The 19,173-nt window shown below is 41.5% G+C and overlaps 1 protein-coding gene across 1 annotated transcript in view; it reads right to left on the reverse strand.

Annotated features, from left to right (window-relative positions):
- USP26 (ubiquitin specific peptidase 26) overlaps positions 1-12,534 on the reverse strand; it is a 53,310-nt gene extending 40,776 nt beyond the window's left edge. The window contains exons 1-3 of the mRNA XM_019824317.3: positions 12,425-12,534; positions 8,646-8,741; positions 7,983-8,028 (exon numbers count right to left, since the gene is read on the reverse strand). The gene's annotated coding sequence lies outside the window, so the exon portion shown is untranslated. The remainder of the gene's footprint in view (positions 1-7,982; positions 8,029-8,645; positions 8,742-12,424) is intronic.
- Positions 12,535-19,173: the final 6,639 nt, after the last annotated feature.

The following is a 19,173-nucleotide window of genomic DNA, read 5'->3' on the forward strand; positions in this document are numbered from 1 at the left end:
AAAATTCAGATGAACAGCAAACAGGTTTTCAAGCAGATAGGATTAAAACCAAAGCCCTTGTCTCAAAAGCTTCCCCTTGTTGGGCCCACCAATCCTACACTATTATATCATGATACTTAACCAATCCTAACCAAGCTTTCATACTCAAACAGCCACCTTCATTCAGATTCCCAAACTTCACAATTATCCCCATTTTGCCTTTCCCCCTTGACATGCTACTAAGGCTCTACCAAGGTAGCGCTCTTCCTTACCAGAGTAAGGACAGACTCAGCTTTGCCTTAGCAACAAGTTATCTTGGTGGTATTTCTGGGGACCCAACTTTCAAGAATGCTTTTAACTTCTGCCCTCATTAACAACCCCTTTAAGAAGCTGGGGCAAATCTTATCATCTGCATCTTATACTTACTTAGGGAAATTTAAGTTCAGAGAAGTTAACTAATCTGCCAAATCAAAGAACATGAGCAGTAGAATTAAAACACCAGAGTAAGTTCAATGTAAGAGATCTTAGTATTAAGTACGAGATCTTAGAAGTCAGCTTGTGCAGACAGGGGAATATTAGATCTTGAAGACCAGGAAGGACAAACAAAATGAGAAAAGGACATACATCCAGGTCTACATTCTCTTCAAGAGTGTATTCTATATTAGGAAAGATGTTTAAGTTGTAAAAGATCACATGAGTGACCAGGATCCAAGAACCTGAGAACTGATGAAAGACAAGAACTCAGTAGTCAGAGTGGACCCAAGAGACAGAAAATGATTAAGCAGCACAAAGTGTGTAATAATAGCAATTAGGAAACTATCTCTTAAAGATCAAGACAAAAAAAATCTGGATGGATTAGAAGAAAAATCCAGCAATATCAATATAAAATACTAACAGACTTACTGCATGATTTTCCAGTGACAGTTACTGTAAGTGAGTTGGCATATAGGAACTGCAAGTTTCCCTAAAGGCACATGGCAGAGAAATTTATGGAATTAGGAAAGGCACACCAAAGATGAAACATGATAGAGTATAGCCAAGCAAGACAAGGACTGAGAAAACCAAACCTTGGAGTGGATTTCAGATAGCCTGATGGCGTTCATGGAAAAGAGACAGGATTTAGTTGAAGAATGGATGCTTTTTGACAGACACAAAACACATCAGTTTCAGAAGTGTCATTACAGTGAGAATGTGTTAAGAAAACAAAGGTCTGAGCCAAAAAACAAGGAGAGTCGGAGGGAAAAAAAAAGAGGCACTGAAACCCAGCACACAGAATTGCCCAAAATAAGAAAGAAAAAGAAATGGACCAATGTAAGGAGTTAAAACTTAGAAATTTAGCTGAACCCTCCTGAAAATCACAACGCGGGACCCCAAGCGAGGAATGAACTGCTGCAGGCAGCAACCACAACTGCACTTTAAAGTACAGCAGGAAAGATGTGCAATATAGAAAAGCTGAAGGAAAACACATTGGAGCAACCTCACCCTCAAAAAGTGGCTCATGTGCAAAAGCCTGTCCCAGATAACCCAACTCTCTAAACGAATGAGAAGTTGAGAGGCCACCTATCCCCAGAGCCATTTTTCATCCCAGAGCCATTTTTCACAGGCCCAAGAAAAATCCACAAGAGGCAGAGACCACGAAGCCTACAGCAACTTAGTACAGAATTCACAGGGAAAATGGTAAATAAATTTCACCAATTTCTCAGCTTTGCCAAAGGGCAGTACTCTCTCCTGTACTCAAAATGTACGTTGGTATCTGCTTCTTCTTTACACATATTTGGAGCACTGTCTTGAGGACCCTTAAATCTCTATAATTCTTAGATACTCTTCCCACATTACTGCAGATTTGAGTAGACAATCCAATTCCAAACTACTCATTTTCCAATGAGCTTAAGGTGCTTGGAAAGAAATGAATCAAATATATAAACTAATTCTGAAAATTGAAAGGTTCTTAGATAATGGTCTCCTGACAAATGGGCTGATTGTGAATTGTTGAGTACTTCCCAGCTCACACACTTTCCCCTCACTCCTTTCCACACTGCCTCGTGTGGCCAGTTTTCTTCCAGCCTTCAGTGCACTCCTGAAGTATATTTATATACCTAAGACTTTCAGCTATCATTTTTCCAGGTTGAGAAACTACCACCAAGAAATTAGTATTTAGAATACCTACAGCGGAGCCCAAATATCAGTCAGCATTTTGGTGAATACAATAGATTTTCAGGACTAAAAGGAATCAGTCTCAGACTCTAGATGATAAAGAGATGATGAACACTACTTACCATCCTTACCTCATGTATCAAGGGCAATCAGTCTTTCTGTCACTTTAATAACAGACCAAGAAAGGGGATAATATTAAAAGCATGGAGCCACCAGCTAATTGCCCACATATTTTAAAAAGGGACCATAGATGCACTATGTATTTAAATGAAGCACGTAAAGCAACTGATGCCTCTCAAACTCAGCACCTTCAAGGATACTAAAATTTAAAGTGTCTCTTACAAATATCTTTGCCCAATAAAAATCATCTTCGGGTATTACTCATTATCAATTGAAGCAAGCCACAAGGCAAAAGGTGGGAAGACACATGGAAGTTTTTTAAAACATCAGATGACAACAGTGCTATGCATTTCTTTTGAATGTCCATATTCTGAAATGGAAACCTATAGGGATAAGTGGTGTTTGCAGACCGTGGTGGTTTTCCCTCAGGGTACGTGTCTATCTCCTTCCATACTTGCTGGCTACATCTTGGGCCATGGTAATGTAACTCCCAGTTCTGTGATATCCCTTTGGCTGCTTGTCCAGTGAGGAGATATTAAAGCATGGGGGGGGGGGTGGGAAGGGAGCAGCAGACACTCCCCTGAACACACAATTCCCGTGATACCTTTCACACCAAAAGCCCTTGTCCTTCTAACTTGCTGCTTTGTCCTCATCCTCGGGAGCAGCTCTATCGGGTGCTGTTGTTCCTAGCCCTCCCAGATGCCCATGCTGTAGGCTCCTGGAAGGTGAGAGACCATTTCCTATTTGTTAATCCCCTCTCCTGGTCCCCCTTCTGAGGATTTATCCTCTGTAATTCTCCTCCCTTTAGATAGACAAGCACAAAGACATCCACAAAGTGGCCACTGCACCCCATCTTCAATTTTTTTTTAGAGCTCTTATGTTTTTCTGAGCAGTTGTTAGCACCAGTTATTTCTACCATCGCACGATCACATGGTGCTGCTTCGGGATAAACACGGTGAACAGGAAATGGAATGGTGGTAGGTTGGGGGGACTACTGATTTTGTGAGTAAACCTCATGGAGTTATTTTATCCTACAAGATGTCATACTTGTATAAGTTTGATAGAAATAAAAACAAAACACAAACTTCTATTTCCTGACTGGTCTGTGCACTTAGTGAGTAGCTAGCTAAACTCTACTTGGAGGAGCCCTGCACAGAGACACTGTAAGGAATGCATGTCGGCTCCACAGTTGGACAGTGACCAAGGAACAGTCCTTTCTGATTCATGAGAACACCATGAAAAATATGAATTCCTGCAAATTCCTGCATGTGAGGAGTAGAGTTTATCATGAAATGAGATAGAAGAGTCAATGTACTGTTAAGAGAACCCCTCATTTTAATGAAACATTATATCTCTCAATTCTGCCAAGAAATGACAGAACAAAATAGCAGGAAGAGAAGAGATGCTTTTCAGGAGAAGGGTAGTCTTTATGTTATTAAGATGCACCAAGTTACCTTCCACTCTGGGTATATATATAATGAATCCAGGCAAAACACTGACAAGCAGCATTTGGAAATTAGGCAAAATTGATTCCTAGATTCAAGCAAAAGTTCAAGGTGAAGGGGAGAAGGCAAGGAGCAGACTCAAATGGAAAAGAAGTCATTACTAGCTCCTCTGGAATACCAATAAACCTCAGTTTTGTGAAAACATTTTTTTTTTTATGGAATTTCATAAACATCCCCCTGTGGTCCCTTGACATTTCAACCTAACTACATGTGCAAGTGGAGGGCATATTTATAGAATAGCCAAAAATTAGAAAGGCTGACAATAGGCAACTGGAGAGTGTTTTTGCTTAATAAAAGAATGAAAATTTTCACTGGTTGAAGTACTCAGTGTGGGGGGGGGGAGGGGGGAGGGTGACTTTGTTTTGGTCAAAAGTCCAAGGAAACAGATAGGTTTGGGGGTTTCCTGATGGCTGGGTGCCAGCCATGCCTTTTACTGATAACCAGTTCTCTGCATAGATATTTAAATTAAACAAGCCCTCTCACAGCCAAGGCTTCTAACTGGTTCTAATTAACACTTATGCCAGCTGTGAAAATCTTCGCCTGCAGCCATTTTGTTTGTTTTGTGAATCAAAACAATATATTATTAAAAATGCTCCTCTTCTGTGACTCCTATACATTCTCACTTCCACAAGGATCCGGACAGAGATATAAGCACTTATCAGCCCAGGTGGAAACCGTGAAACTAGATCTGTTGAGATCAAATTTAGAGAAATTACTCTCCGAGCAGCAGGCTGCACATGCCTCTTTGTACACCATGGACAATCCTTTTTTTTTCTTCGTTCTCTTCCCACCACACTTCCAGCTGGCCTCTCTTGCCTCTAGTGACGTCCTTCCCCAGACATTAATCACTGCATCATCAGCTAAACAAAGATGCGAGCAAGAAGGGCAGAACCTCTACTCTGAACTCTGGCAGAAGCTCACAGGTCTGCTCTTTGGGGATCTAGCAGTCACGAGGCTCTCCCGAGGCACCCATGATTATCCAGAGTCCTTTTACTGTATTCTACCAGACTGACCTGGAGATTCTGCTTGGTCCAGCTACAGTGTGGTAACCTCATCAGCTCCTTCTGGACCTTGGACAGGATTGCTTAAATTGTGTACCTACACATAGACATGTAGCAATGCCTCCTGTCCCTCTTGACACTTTCCCTAAGACCTAAGGTCCTTAACTAGGAGGCAGTTTGTTCCTAGAACCAATTCTAGCCACTGAGAATGTAAATATCAACAACACAGAGAAAGCTTCTTGCTCACTTGTGTTTATAGTCCCATGGGCCGGACCTATAATCAGTCCGCATCAAGCCATGCAAATGAACTACAACTCTCCCTATGAAGATCATGGTCTTCTCACCATCCCTACATATGCTGTTATTGAAGTAGAGGAGCAATACACCTGCAGCAATCATACAACTTTTTAAATGTCACACTGTACAATGCTTTGTGGAACATTAGGCTTAACAAAAACTAGAATAAAAAAATTCACTGAATCATGTACACACGCTTCCTAAGTGTGTACATAATATTTGGAAACAAAATGGGAGTCAAATATCTGAATGAGAAAACACAGATTTCTTACCAAAATCCAATGACAAGACTCTCCATCATCACCAGTATGGGTATTTTCACAGAAAGACTGGTTGGCACAAACACCAAAATGTTGGCAGTGCTTGTAACTCTACGTAATTGGATCATCAGTGATTTTTAAATTCTTTCAGTTCTGTGTAAGATCTGCCTCATAGGAGTGGAGAGTGTACAGTTCTTCCTAAATCTGCATTCTGTGATGTCATATTTGTAGCTTAAAATTGGCCATGATGGGATATTTTTCACCTCCGAAATTGGAAAGTGCTATATATCAGAGTGTTTTCTCTTCTTTTAGAGAGCCAGTTGTTAAACATTTACTAGCATACCACTTTTTGTAGTCTTTAGACCTTCTCTGCATTATAATTACAATTTGAAGTTATTTTTAAAGGAAATAAAATGTGAGTATATTAACCTTTGTGTACATGGTGCTTTTTCATCAAGTGCTAAGAAAATTGATTTTTTCCTACATAAAAGACCCATAATCCACATAGACTTGCCATTAAATTTCCAATCTGTCTCCAATATACATATAAGTATGAAAACACGTTTAACCTAAGCATGAGTTTGAGGCAGAAAAATCAAACCAAGAATTTATAGCCCATTAAAATTCAAAATAATTAGCAACCATTCACACGTAGGCCCCAGATGAGTAGAAGGGCAAAAGACTGAACTTGTTAGGATTCAAGAAGCCAGGCTCCACCTTAAGTTTTGAATAGAGTCCCTTTCACTTCTCCTAGGTTCCTGAATTCTGGGGATAATCCATCCAAATGGACATTAACCTTTTTGGATTTCTCTGCCTTGTAACCACTTTTTAAATGCCAAAGCTTAGTGAAATTACCCACTAAACCATTCATTTAGGCCTTCTCCACACCTCCCCGCCCCCAATGAAAAGATTCAAGATGACTGAAATCTGCAGTGGGTACAAATGTGTATGGAATGGGGATGAGGTGGCAGAGTTATAATAAAGTTTCATACCTTTTTTGGACAACCATGCTTAAGCTAAGGTCACCATCATGTTGCTTAGTGAGGGAACTTGGTTGGTGCTGCACCACTAAGTGGTTTTGGGTAAAGCTTTTTCTAAATACTTCAGGCCTTAGTTTTTCACTTAATGGGAAATAATAATGACCCCAGGGTCCAGGGCTTTAAAGATATTTCATCAATTACAGGGATAAATCAAAAGGCTTTGGAATGTCAACGAGCTATGCAACAGCTAGACACTTTAGTTTCCAATCAAAAAGAAGTGTGGATTAAAAAAATGTTTATTCATATTTGAGAAAGAGAGCATGAGTGGGAGAGGGGTGATAGGGACAGAGGATCCAAAGTGTGCTCTGAGCTGATAGCAGCGAGCCCAAAGTGGGGCTCGAACTCACGGGCCATAAGATTGTGATCTGAGCCAAATTTGGATGCTTAACTGACTGAGCCACCCAGGTGCCCCAGAAATGTGGATTTTTATCTTGAATGGGTGAACTCTAGGTTCCATAATCTTACCAAAATATAACTTGTGCTAATATAAAAGTAGCGGAACCAGAGATATCTTTTGAGACTAAAAGTTAACAGTCTCTTTGAGATCATCTTAGGATAGTGCATATTTATATTGAGCATTTTGTCCCATCCTTCACACTGTCAAGATTTTCACCTAATCTTAAATGAACTAATCGCAGCCCAGGAGACACTTGTTATGGGGGAGGAATGAGAGGAGAACTTTCTAGGACTTTCAGTTAACAGGTACCCTCCAGCCTGCACAGCTTGACAAATTCTAGGATGTCATTCCGGGTGCTGAGCCAGGTCAGCCTCGGTGTAAGGTGTTCAAATTGGCCAGAAAAGAACCCGGCTCAGCACAAGGAAAATCTCAGGTCCCTGGGCCACCTCTTGCTTCAAAGCAAGATCACAGAGGTATAATTTCCAGAGACAAGCCAGTGTAACCTATGAAGAATGCGCTGTGGCTGAGAAAGCAAAGAAGATAATTAAAGGAAGGGGGCAGAAAGGGGGCTACCCCAAGCAGTACAATGTCCTGTTCAGATATATACATTTAGAAAATGGGGGACTAATGCATTGAGTACCTCCTGTGTGGTTGGTGCGTTACAAAAAGTGTCACACTTAATTCTCACAACATCGCTGATGGCAAAGTATGACTGCTGTTTTGCAGATAAGGAAACTGAGGCTCAAAGAGTTAGCTAGGACTAAGAATAGTTATTGATGGAGGCAGGTTTGAACTGAGGTCTGACTGACCCCAATAGGCAAGCTAGAAAGCACCAAGCCTCAGAGCTGCATAATGCAGGCATTTACTCTACAGATGGTAGGAATAAGTACCATTCCTAAGATTTACTGTTCCAGGACTGCAGGGGAAGGTCACATTCCAAAACATATGCCAAAGTGAGCAACACCTCTTAAAGTGTAAACTGTGGTCAGAAGATGTCCCCACTCTGAGGTTTGGTGTTCCCGCGTTCTGGAAGTTTCAACCCCAAATGAATATGAAATCTCATCACTCACCAGAAAAAAATCCTGACCCACTTACTGCATATACCTTGCCAGAAAATTGACAGTTAGCAAAAGTGAAATCAAGTTCAGACACAGAACCTCTACGTGTTTTGAAGAAGCACAGTGGGTAACAATCTTGGGGAAACAGCACCAAATAAGGGGAACACTTACCAATCAAGCCTTGTGGTTTGGCCACTATATTGATAGAAACTGTGACCTGGACAGGAACAAAACAGAGGATTATACAGGAGCATTAAATGTAACCCAATCAACATTAGCACTTTTTGTCATGATCAGTTCACCCAAGTCCATTCATCCCACTGCACATCTTTGTGCAATGTGACAGGAAAGACAGGGGTCAGGGAGCCTTAGCATGCAAATCTCAAACCTCATCCGTCCGCAGCTTCCAGTACCTGAATTCACTGAAAAATTTTTAACAGTGACACAACGTGTTGAAATAATATGTTAGAAGTCAGCTGAGCTGACAGACTATTGCCTCAGAGTGACAATGAGCAGAGTGTCTCTCAGACTCAGAGACAACAGGCTTACTGAGTATGAAACACACCATGTGGGGCATGTGGTTCCATCAACATCTGCAAACCAATAAAATGGCCAACAGTGTATCGAAGAGTAAAGATTTAGACGAGAATTGACCTCTATTACTTTAATTGCTGGCCTATGCCTTCAGGATCCATACCAAATAAACCTCACAGGGAGGGTTGGCTGGCCGACTACCATTCCCTGCCCCTGACTTGGTCCATAGGTCTCATCTTTCCCTCTTTCTCATAGACAGAGGTTGGCTTTAAAATTATATTCAGATCCATGTTCTCATACCTGTTGAAACAAAGCTAAGCACCCCACTTGGCTTTGACTTCCGAAGTTTGTTTTCTACAATCTAGTTCGTTCCTTCGTTCCGGTGTGTTATTGGATCTGAAAAAAGAATAAAAAGAAAGATTAAAACTCTGGTGTTAAAAAGTCAAAGTGAAGTTTCTTTAAAATCACAACAGTCTAGGGGCGCCTGGGTGGCGCAGTCTAATTATGCCAAACTCTAACAGTAGCAACCACAGTGTAGAGAAGAACACAAATATGTGTGGGAGAAAAGATGGTCCTGCCTAATAAAGGGTCGTGGTCTCTACCGTGGAGTTAGGCGGCAGTGCCCAGGAGTGACCCTGCCACCATGCCTACCTTTTAAAGACCTGGGGATAACATTTCAACACCATCTTTAATGATGACACGAGGACAGCAGAGGGGGGCCACTCTCTGCCCAATACCCCTCAGCTCATGCTACACAGAGATGCACTTATTCATCTGGCTGGTTCTGACTATGGGTTCTATTTCCACTTTCTTCACATTACAGGCCCACAGACTGATCAATACTGGACTTTTCTATCACAGGTCCTGAAGGAGGTGATGAATCTGCAAGGAGATCTGCCTGTGGGCAGAGAGTTACTTAACTTGGAAACTCGGGTGGGTGGATGGGACACCTATACTCTTTCACTTATCCAGAGGAACTTCTGAAAACGGTTGGTGAGGTTAGGATACCCAATCATAAAGAATGAAAGACAATGTAAAACAGCACCTACACTCATCCTGTGGTTACAAGATAAGACTACTGCTTCAGATTTTCTATTGACCCTTCAAAATGATCCAGTTACTCTGCTTTAATCAAACATCACGGGGGCATTATGAAATGTTAGACTGATACACAGCATCTCTTAATTCCTTTAGGGGTGGGTCTCAAATGAATCCGTTTATTCTATTCAATACCTTGGGTAATAAAACCCTTGGCAGGGCTGTTCACCAGGTTACACAACAGCACTTCATGGTGTATTAGTGTCAGTAGTTGGTAATGCAGTAACTTACAAAATCATGGACATCAGAATTAAGCTAGTATCATTTAGAGTAATTTCATGAATAATTTCAACCATTAAGCAGCAGTGTTACCATCTGACACTGAGCACAGCAAGTAACAATGGAAGAAATCTGACAGTTACTAATATTGGCTTTTGTGGATGTGGTCTTTAGAAAATGTCCCCTCTCCCTCTGGGATTCTCTTGAGAAAGGTGGATACAATAAAATGCCTTCAAACTCCACACCTGGACCTAAATCCCACAGTTGGAAATTGTTCAAGGGTTAGGGCTCTGCTTCAAACAGTAGTATTTGTGAAGCTAGTTAATGTCCCCATTCCCCAAACCTTGGTTCCTCATGGCAACAAAAGCAGAGGCAGCCTTCAATCCTACCAACAATCGATCTTTCTGGTTTCTCAATATAGTCCAGGAAGATAATATTTGGAGAATAACAACGTTCCACCAATAAAGGTATCAATAAGTCATTTACATAGTAAACAATATGCACAATTCAAGTCAAAATTAAGGATGAACCAGACAAATTCAACCAGCACCACTTTACCTCAGGCAAGAATCAGGTTCCTCTTGGCGGTTAGGGTTCTCAGATCTTTGAGAGAGACCAGAGTTTTCCTTTCATTTAGTTAATACACATTACATTTCACAAAATAGAAGCATGGATATAAATAAGCCATCTCTATCCATTTCAAAAGCCTGCACTTGCCATTTAAAGGTTTAACCCAGCTTACTGCAGAGTTAGGCACGCGTGGGCTAGAGGCGGGGCCAGCACGCGCCAGCAGGAGGCGGAGCCTTGTATTCCCGCCAGTTTCGGTGCTAACTTGCTACTAAACAATGTTGTTTGTTCGTAACTGGAGACCATAGAAATCTGGCTTTTCTGTGGAAAAACACTCGGGAAAGAGGAGCTAGGGGTAAAATTGTACATTCCCATTATGTTAAATACACAATTCTACTGTAAAGTAAGATTCAGAACTACGCAACATGATTTCCAATGGCTGTTCACTTCCAGAAACACAGCAGTCTCGACGTTCCTTTCCAAATTTATACACTGAAATATCTCACATTTGTCAAGGGAAATGCATGCAAAAGACTAGCAGAAATGAATTCAATAACGTGAAAACAAAATCGCAAACAGCATTTCGTGGTGGCCAGTGACCGGCACTCTGGGGCATCCGTTGTCCTAAAATACACTCTCGGCCATGCAGATTGTGAAAGTGGTGTGCATTTTCACACCGAAAATACCACAATACCTTCCTTCCCTTAGAAAACTCTTTACCCTATTTGCGAATCAAAGATAACACCCAACTCTTTTACACAAAGCTTACGAAAAAGACCAAGAGCTGCTTTTAATGTAATAAAATGATACTAGACCTACAATTTCTCTGTAAAACCAAGTGCCAAACTGTGTTAAATGACCGCCCGGACAAGACCCTCCACTGCATTCACTGTCGTGAAACTTACAGGACTGAGCCAGAGGGTTAAATTCTGCACTTGTAAATTCGGAGCACCTCAAAAAAATATATATATATATATAAATATATATATATATTTATATATATTTTTATTATATATTTAATGTATATATTTTATATATATTTTTATTTTATATATATTTTATATATTTTTATATATATTCATACATATATTTATATATATATATTTTTTAAGAATTCATGAAGTGAGAACAAAACCAGGATCCAAACCAAATAAATCTATACCAAATCTGCAAGTATATTACCAACTAAAAGGCACTCGATCTGACCCTTAATTCCCCCACTTCCCATAAGAGACCCGCGGAGCCCCCGATACCGAAATTTAACAGAACGCAACGAGGCTGAACGAGCAACTGTTCTCCAAAATTAAACGTGGAAGGACACCCAGTATGGGCTGACCGGAGGCTCACGAGCACCCACAGCGTTTGGAAAACAGCCGGCGCAAACAAGACCAAACTTGGAAAGCGAGGTACGGGAGAAGGGCCAGGCCCGCTCTCGGTTCAGTATCACGATAGCAAAATGCAAACCGGCGTTAAGGTTCCTGAAGGCTCTTGGCGTTTAAGGCCATTAAGGCCGTCAAAGCACAAGTCCTGAGGTGAATCGGGTCGTCAATTTGCTCACGTTCAAGTCGACGACACCGCGGGACTTTCTGTTTCTTTTTAAATTAAGTTAGCGTACGACACGAGCGATTCCGAAATTTCACCACACGAACGATATTTAAGGGGGGAAACCCCCCCCCGCCAAATGACCCTGGAAGGAAGCCGCCGCCCCCCCCCCCAACTGCCCTAATCCCACGCACGATCCCTCAGCGTGTGAAATTTCTCGTCAGGCGGAAAATAACCGAGACAAAGGGACTAGGGCCACGAATCAAACAAATTCACACAGGCAATAAGCACCCCAAAATGCAAAACAGGAGGCTAAACCAGCTCCCAGGCAGCGACGGACGAAGCTGTCCCGCGACCGCTCAGGCGGCAGCGCCATCTCCTCATTTTTAAGTTTCAAACACCATAGAGAACCTTGACGCCACATAGAAGAGGGGACCAAGACCAGTATTTAAACGGGTAAAAACATCACAGGGCACAATACTGTGCCCAAATTCACCTACGGGACCCACCCTGTCACAGGCATAAAGCCCGCTAGACTATTAAAATAAATTCTTAATTAGCAAAACATAGTACCACATTTCATACCCCCACCTATAAAAGGTGTACTACAAATAGGCCACTAGCGTGACAATTCAGAATTAAATCAATCTTACGTTCTTCCGATTCTGTGTGGGACCAGCCGCCACGTTCCCTCGCCCCTGAGGAGAAGGACCAACGCCAGCCGCACCACACGACCCGAGGCAAAATGGGGACTGTAGCAACCCCTTGGGCCCTTTTTATAGCCAGCCTATGGCTCCGCCCCCAAAGGTCCTGATTGGTTAGTGTGGGAATGATTGACGGGGATGCTATCCACTCACTCTTCTCATTCTGTGGAAAAACCTCTATGTTCCAGATGTCAGCTCCTTATTGGTGGGAAGGGTTCTCGCTTGGCATTGTGTGTGTTTGAGTCGGGGTTGCGAGAATTCCAAGTACGGAATGAAGTAGCCACTTCAAATTCAAACCAGACTCCCTGATTGGTCCCAGTGTGAATTCAAACAATGCCTCAACCATTTTATTTTCAGATTTTCATGTCACTGCTTCCTTCTGGAAAGTTCTCTCCACCATCTTTGGTCTTGGGATCGAACTCGAACCAGATACTTGATTGGCCGTGGCAGGGAATTCAACCCCTACAGCAAGTATATTTGGGAGTGCTCACTTGGATATCACGTTTACTAAAATTGGGAAAGAGACATAGGGGTGATACCAGGGATCTATGTGGAGTAAAAAGTGAGCCCAGGGGCGCCTGGGTGGCGCAGTCGGTTAAGCGTCCGACTTCAGCCAGGTCACGATCTCGCGGTCCGTGAGTTCGAGCCCCGCGTCAGGCTCTGGGCTGATGGCTCAGAGCCTGGAGCCTGCCAGGGATCTATGTGGAGTAAAAAGTGAGCCCAGGGGCACCTGGGTGGCGCAGTCGGTTAAGCGTCCGACTTCAGCCAGGTCACGATCTCGCGGTCCGTGAGTTCGAGCCCCGCGTCAGGCCCTGGGCTGATGGCTCAGAGCCTGGAGCCTGCCAGGGATCTATGTGGAGTAAAAAGTGAGCCCAGGGGCGCCTGGGTGGCGCAGTCGGTTAAGCGTCCGACTTCAGCCAGGTCACGATCTCGCGGTCCGTGAGTTCGAGCCCCGCGTCAGGCTCTGGGCTGATGGCTCAGAGCCTGGAGCCTGCCAGGGATCTATGTGGAGTAAAAAGTGAGCCCGGGGCGCCTGGGTGGCGCAGTCGGTTAAGCGTCCGACTTCAGCCAGGTCACGATCTCGCGGTCCGTGAGTTCGAGCCCCGTGTCAGGCTCTGGGCTGATGGCTCAGAGCCTGGAGCCTGCCAGGGATCTATGTGGAGTAAAAAGTGAGCCCAGGGGCGCCTGGGTGGCGCAGTCGGTTAAGCGTCCGACTTCAGCCAGGTCACGATCTCGCGGTCCGTGAGTTCGAGCCCCGCGTCAGGCTCTGGGCTGATGGCTCGGAGCCTGAAGCCTGTTTCCGATTCTGTGTCTCCCTCTCTCTCTGCCCCTCCCCCGTTCATGCTCTGTCTCTCTCTGTCCCAAAAATAAAATAAACGTTGAAAAAAAAATTAAAAAAAAAAAAAAGTGAGCCCAAACAGCTGCCCAGCTCACAAATGCACATACGCATCAGGGGTATTAAGTGGGGAGTTGTCGAGTCATTGAATAGCGGATACACAGAATAGGCAACTCCGTAACTGTGCACGGGCAGTTAGGAGAGCATTCACAGAACAGGGAGGATGCGTGTAGGAGCGAGAGAGGCCTGAGGAATGGGATCGTGAAAAGAACTAGGAAATAGCCAGACTAGACTTTGAATTCCTAGCTCTCTAGCGCCGATGTCCATAGTTTAGGCCTCTTGTACGAGACTAATCACACCTTTTGTGCGGTTGCCTCTTCCTGGAATGCCCTTTCCCTGCAATGCCCACCCCTCAGGGCCAGCCTAGATGCAGCCTCCTGCATGAAGCCTTCCTGATCCTACTCCCACAGGCAATAGGCTCTCTTCTGCTCTTGTGGGGTGGGGAATATGGGAAAACTGCAGAGCCAGGGTCCAGGGGAATTTTGGGGGCTCTGGAATCAGTCAGCACTGGGCCGGCCCCAAGGCTTGTACTTGGAAGTCTGCACTTGTGTTGTGGTTGTAGAAATTCTGGAGAGTTCAAGGTAAACAATAAAACAACCCATAGCTGTCTCCTGATTGGACAGAGCAGTTTAAATGAAAACTACAAGTTGAAAGGAAACTTGATGAAGAAAGTAATAGGCAACAGCTACTGGGATTAGTCAAAACTAGGAAATCAACCTACATGGTAACCATATTTCAGGCTGAACAGGAAAATACTACCAAGACAGGACACTGGCAAGGTGGAGCGAGTGAGACAAGGAAACCAGGCAAGTGCACGCCTGTGGTTAGGGGGTATGAAGGGGATGGTATGCTTTGCAATTTTGGTTCTTTCTACCTGAGTCTTCAGAGGCCTCCAAGTGAAGAAAACCTAGAAAAAGTGAAATCCTCATCCCTTGGAGGCCCAAATTACGTGATGAAAAGTGGTTGGCCAAAGTGTGGTTCCTAAATTGCCAGAATCCGTATCAGTAGGGGAGCTGCTTTTTTGTTGTTATTGAAGTGGGATTCACGTAACATAAAATTGACATTTTAAAGTGAACAGTTCAGTGGCATTTAGTATGCTCACAATGTTGCGCAACCCCCATTTCTGTGTAGTTCCAAAACATCTTCATCAGCCCCAAGGAAAGCCAGTACCTGTTAAGCAGTGGCTCCCCATTTCCCCTCCCCCCAGCCCCTGGCAACCACCAATCTGCTTTCTGTGTGCATGGATTTGCCTGTTCTAGACATTTTGTATAAATGAGATCACACAACATGTGACCTTTTATGTCTGGCTCCTTTGACTTAGCTTACTGTTTTTGAAGTTCATCTACATTGTAGTCATTAGCACATACTCTTAATTATTGGTTTATGCTTCTAAATCAGATAGGAAAAAAAATAAAGCTACCAACAAAAAGAGTACATGTATACTTTCTTTGATCTCTTTACTGATGCTTTTATTTCTCATGTGAATTCAAGTTATTGCCTGATATCTTTTAATTTTAGCACAAAGAACTGCCTTTGTATTTCTTGTAGAGCAGGTTTGCTAGCAACAAATTCTTTGTTTTTGTTTATCTGGGAATGTCTTAATTTCTCCTCCGTTTTTTGTTCTTCTTTGTTGTAGTGGAGGAAGCATAACTTAAATTTAACACTTTAGCCATTTAAAAGCATACAATTCAGTGGCATTAAGTACATTCATAATGTTGTGCAACCATCACCACTATTGAGTTCCAAACTTTTTTTTTTATCATCACATACAAAAACTCGGTACCTATTAAGCAATCACTCCCCATTGTATGTTACTGAAATTTAGTTGGTATTAATCAGAACTATATTGTTATAAGCTAAGAGGTTAATTGTAATCTCCAGGGCAACCACTAAGAAAGTAACTAAAAAAATATGTGGTAAAAGAAGTGAAAAAGATTTAAATGATGTATACTAGAAGATGTCTATTTCATACAAAAGAAAACACAATGGAGGAATAGAAGAACAAAAAGGCAGAAAGGCATATAGAAAGTAAATACAAAATGAAAAATATATATCCTAACTCACAAATAATTAAGTTATTTGTAAGTAGATTAAACATTGCAATAAAAAGGCAAATATGGGCAAAACAGATTTTAAAATGACCTGACTAGGGGCGCCTGGGTGGCTCAGTTGCTTAAGCGTCCAGCTTCGGCTTAGGTCATGATCTCACGGTGTGTGAGTTCAAGCCCTGCAATAGGCTTTCTACTGTCAGCACTGAGCCCGCTTCAGAGCTTCTGCCCCCCTCCCCCGCCCCTCCCTCGCTCTCTCTTTGTCTCTCATAAATAAGCATGTTTAAAAAGAAAAAATATAAGGAGTTCTTCTAAAAATAAAAAGGAAAAAGAAAAAAATTATTACAAGAAATGAATTTAAAAGTCTGTAGGATACAAAAATCAACTGCATTTCTATAAGCTAGCAAAAAATAATCTAAAAATGAAAGACGAAAATTCCATTGAAAGTAGCATTTAAAAAGAATAAAATACTGGGGCGCCTGGGTGGCTCAGTCAGTTAAGTGTCTGACTTCAGCTCGGGTCATGATCTTTTGGTTCATGAGTTCAAGCCCCGCATTGGGCTCTGCGCTGACAGCTCAGAGCCTGGAACCTGCTTCGGATTCTGTGTCTCCCTCCCTCTCTCTCTCTCTCTCTGCCCCATCCTCACTCTGTCTGTCTGTCTCTCTCTCTCTCAAAAATAAACATTAAGAAATTTAAAAAAAGAATAAAATACCTAGGAACAAATTTAACAAAAAGTGAGATACTTGTATAGTGAAAACTGTAGTACATTTTTGAAGTAATCTCTATACCCAAAATGGGGCTCAAACTCATGACCTTAAGGTCAAAAGTCATATGCTCTACTGACTGAGCCAGCCAGGTGCCCCTGTAATATATTTTTGAAGGAAATTAAAGATGGTCTAAATAAATGGAAACACATTCCATGTTCATGGATTGGAAAACTTAATATTTTTAATCCCCAAATTGATCTACAGATTCAATGCAATCACTATCAAATTCCCAGTTATTATCAAATTCCCAAGCTATTTTTTCCCTCACAAATTGACAAGCTGATTCCAAAATATCTATGCAAATGCAAGGTACCCAAAACAGTCAATATATTCTTCAAAAAGAACAGCAAAGTTAGAGGACTGACACTTCCTGATTTCAAAACTTAATGAAAATCTACAGTAACCTAGACTATGTGGTACTGACATAAATATAGACATATAGAGTAATGGAATGGAATGGAGAGTACATAAATAAATCCGTATAACCATGGTCAATTGATTTTTGGTAAAAGAGCCAAGACCATTCAAGGATGAAAGAGTAGTCTCTTCAACAAATGATACTGGAATAACTGCATACCCACATTCAAAGTAATAAATTTGTACTCTTATTTCACATCATATACAAAAATTAAATCAATATAGATCAATGACCTGAAAGTAAGAGCTAAAATGATAAAATTCTTAGAAGAAAACATAGGTGTAAATCTTTATGACCTTGGATTAACAATGGTTTCTGAGTTACGAAACCTGAAGCACAAGCCTATGAACCAGATAAACTGGACTTTATCAAAATTAAAAACTTTTCTGTTTCAAAAGACACTATCAAGAAAATGGAAAGATATCCCAGAGAGTGGGAGAAAGCATTTGCAAATCATATAACATGACATTGCATATCATATTTTTGATAAACAAATTGATCCAGAATATATGAACAACTCTTGCAACTCAATGATAAAAAGAGAAATAACCAAATAAAAATGGGCAAGGGAGACATTTCCTCAAAGGATATATACAAATGGCCAAAAAGCACATAAACAGATGCTCAACACCATTAGTCATTAGGAGGATGTAAATCAAAACCACAATGAGGTACCATTTCGTACTCACTAGGATGCCTAGAATCAAAAAGGTGTATATATTATATATAACATATTAATATACATAACATAACATATATTATATTATGATATATTATATATATTATATAATATATAATGGAATATTACTTGGTAATCAAAAAGAATGAAATCTTGCCATTTGCAACAATGTGGATGGAACTAGAGTCTATTATGCTAAGTGAAATAATTCAGTCAGAGAAAGATAAGTATCATATGATTTCACTCATATATGGAATTTAAGAAACAAAACAGATGAACATAGGGGAAGGAAAACAAAACTAAGATAAAAACAGAGAGGGAGGCAAACCAAAAGAGACTCTTAAATAACAGAGAACAAACTGAGGATTGCTGGAGGGGAGATGGGTGAGGGGGATGGGCTAAATGGGTGATGGGCACTGAGGAGGGCACTTGTTGCGATGAGCACTGGGTATTGTATGTAAGTGATGAGTCACTAAATTCTACTCCTGAAACCATCATTATACTTTATGTTAAGTAACTTGGATTTAAATAAAAATATTAAAAAAATTTAAAAAGACATGGAAACTAGTGTTCAGTGAGGTTGTGGAGAAATTAGAAACCTCATACATTGCTGGTGGGAATGTAAAATGGCAGAGCTGAATTGGTAAATTTTATGTTTTGTGAAGTTTGCCCTAATAAGTGAATAAATATAATACACACACACACACACACACACACACACACACACACACACACTTTCCATTATTTTCCTGAGAATAAGCTTAGTGATCTCAAGATGAGAGATCCCTTATTTGTTCTTGTCTTTTAACAGAAGGCAGGTAAGAGTTGATCTGCAAGTTCTGGCTCAACCCAGAAGCAGATATCTCAGTGGCCATGCTTCACCAATTCTGTGCTTTCTGAACATTCATTAATTTTTGCTGTCAACCTAGTGGCCTTGACCTATGTCCTCTTGTACTATCTCGACAGGGTTTCGAGCCATAGCCTATTGCTAACCAGCTTAGTGTCTTTGGGTTGATTAACTCTTTGAAGGCAGAAGGGAAGAGACACATTCAGAGCAGTCTGTGTCTTCAGTGATTTTAAAAAGAATATAAGTGTCCTTTTTAACTGTGTCTATACCTCTGATCTGTACGTCCCTGGGACACACACACACAAAAAGAACACAATAAGTGTCTATCAAATAAAATAACTTAATATACACAAAAGCCCAATGATTTGGATATCATTACTTCTATATTACCGATGAGGTCTTCTGGTTTCTTCATTGGTAAATGCAAATTTATTAATACTCACCTCACTGCATTTTGTTGCGTCTGTTCATTATATCCATCATAAGAGACAGTATAATATTGGAGAAAGAGCGTTGGTTTTGTATCAGTAAGTTATGAGTTGG

The sequence above is a fragment of the Felis catus genome, chromosome X (assembly GCF_018350175.1).
Source record: "Felis catus isolate Fca126 chromosome X, F.catus_Fca126_mat1.0, whole genome shotgun sequence".
Classification (NCBI taxonomy): Eukaryota; Metazoa; Chordata; class Mammalia; order Carnivora; family Felidae; genus Felis; species Felis catus.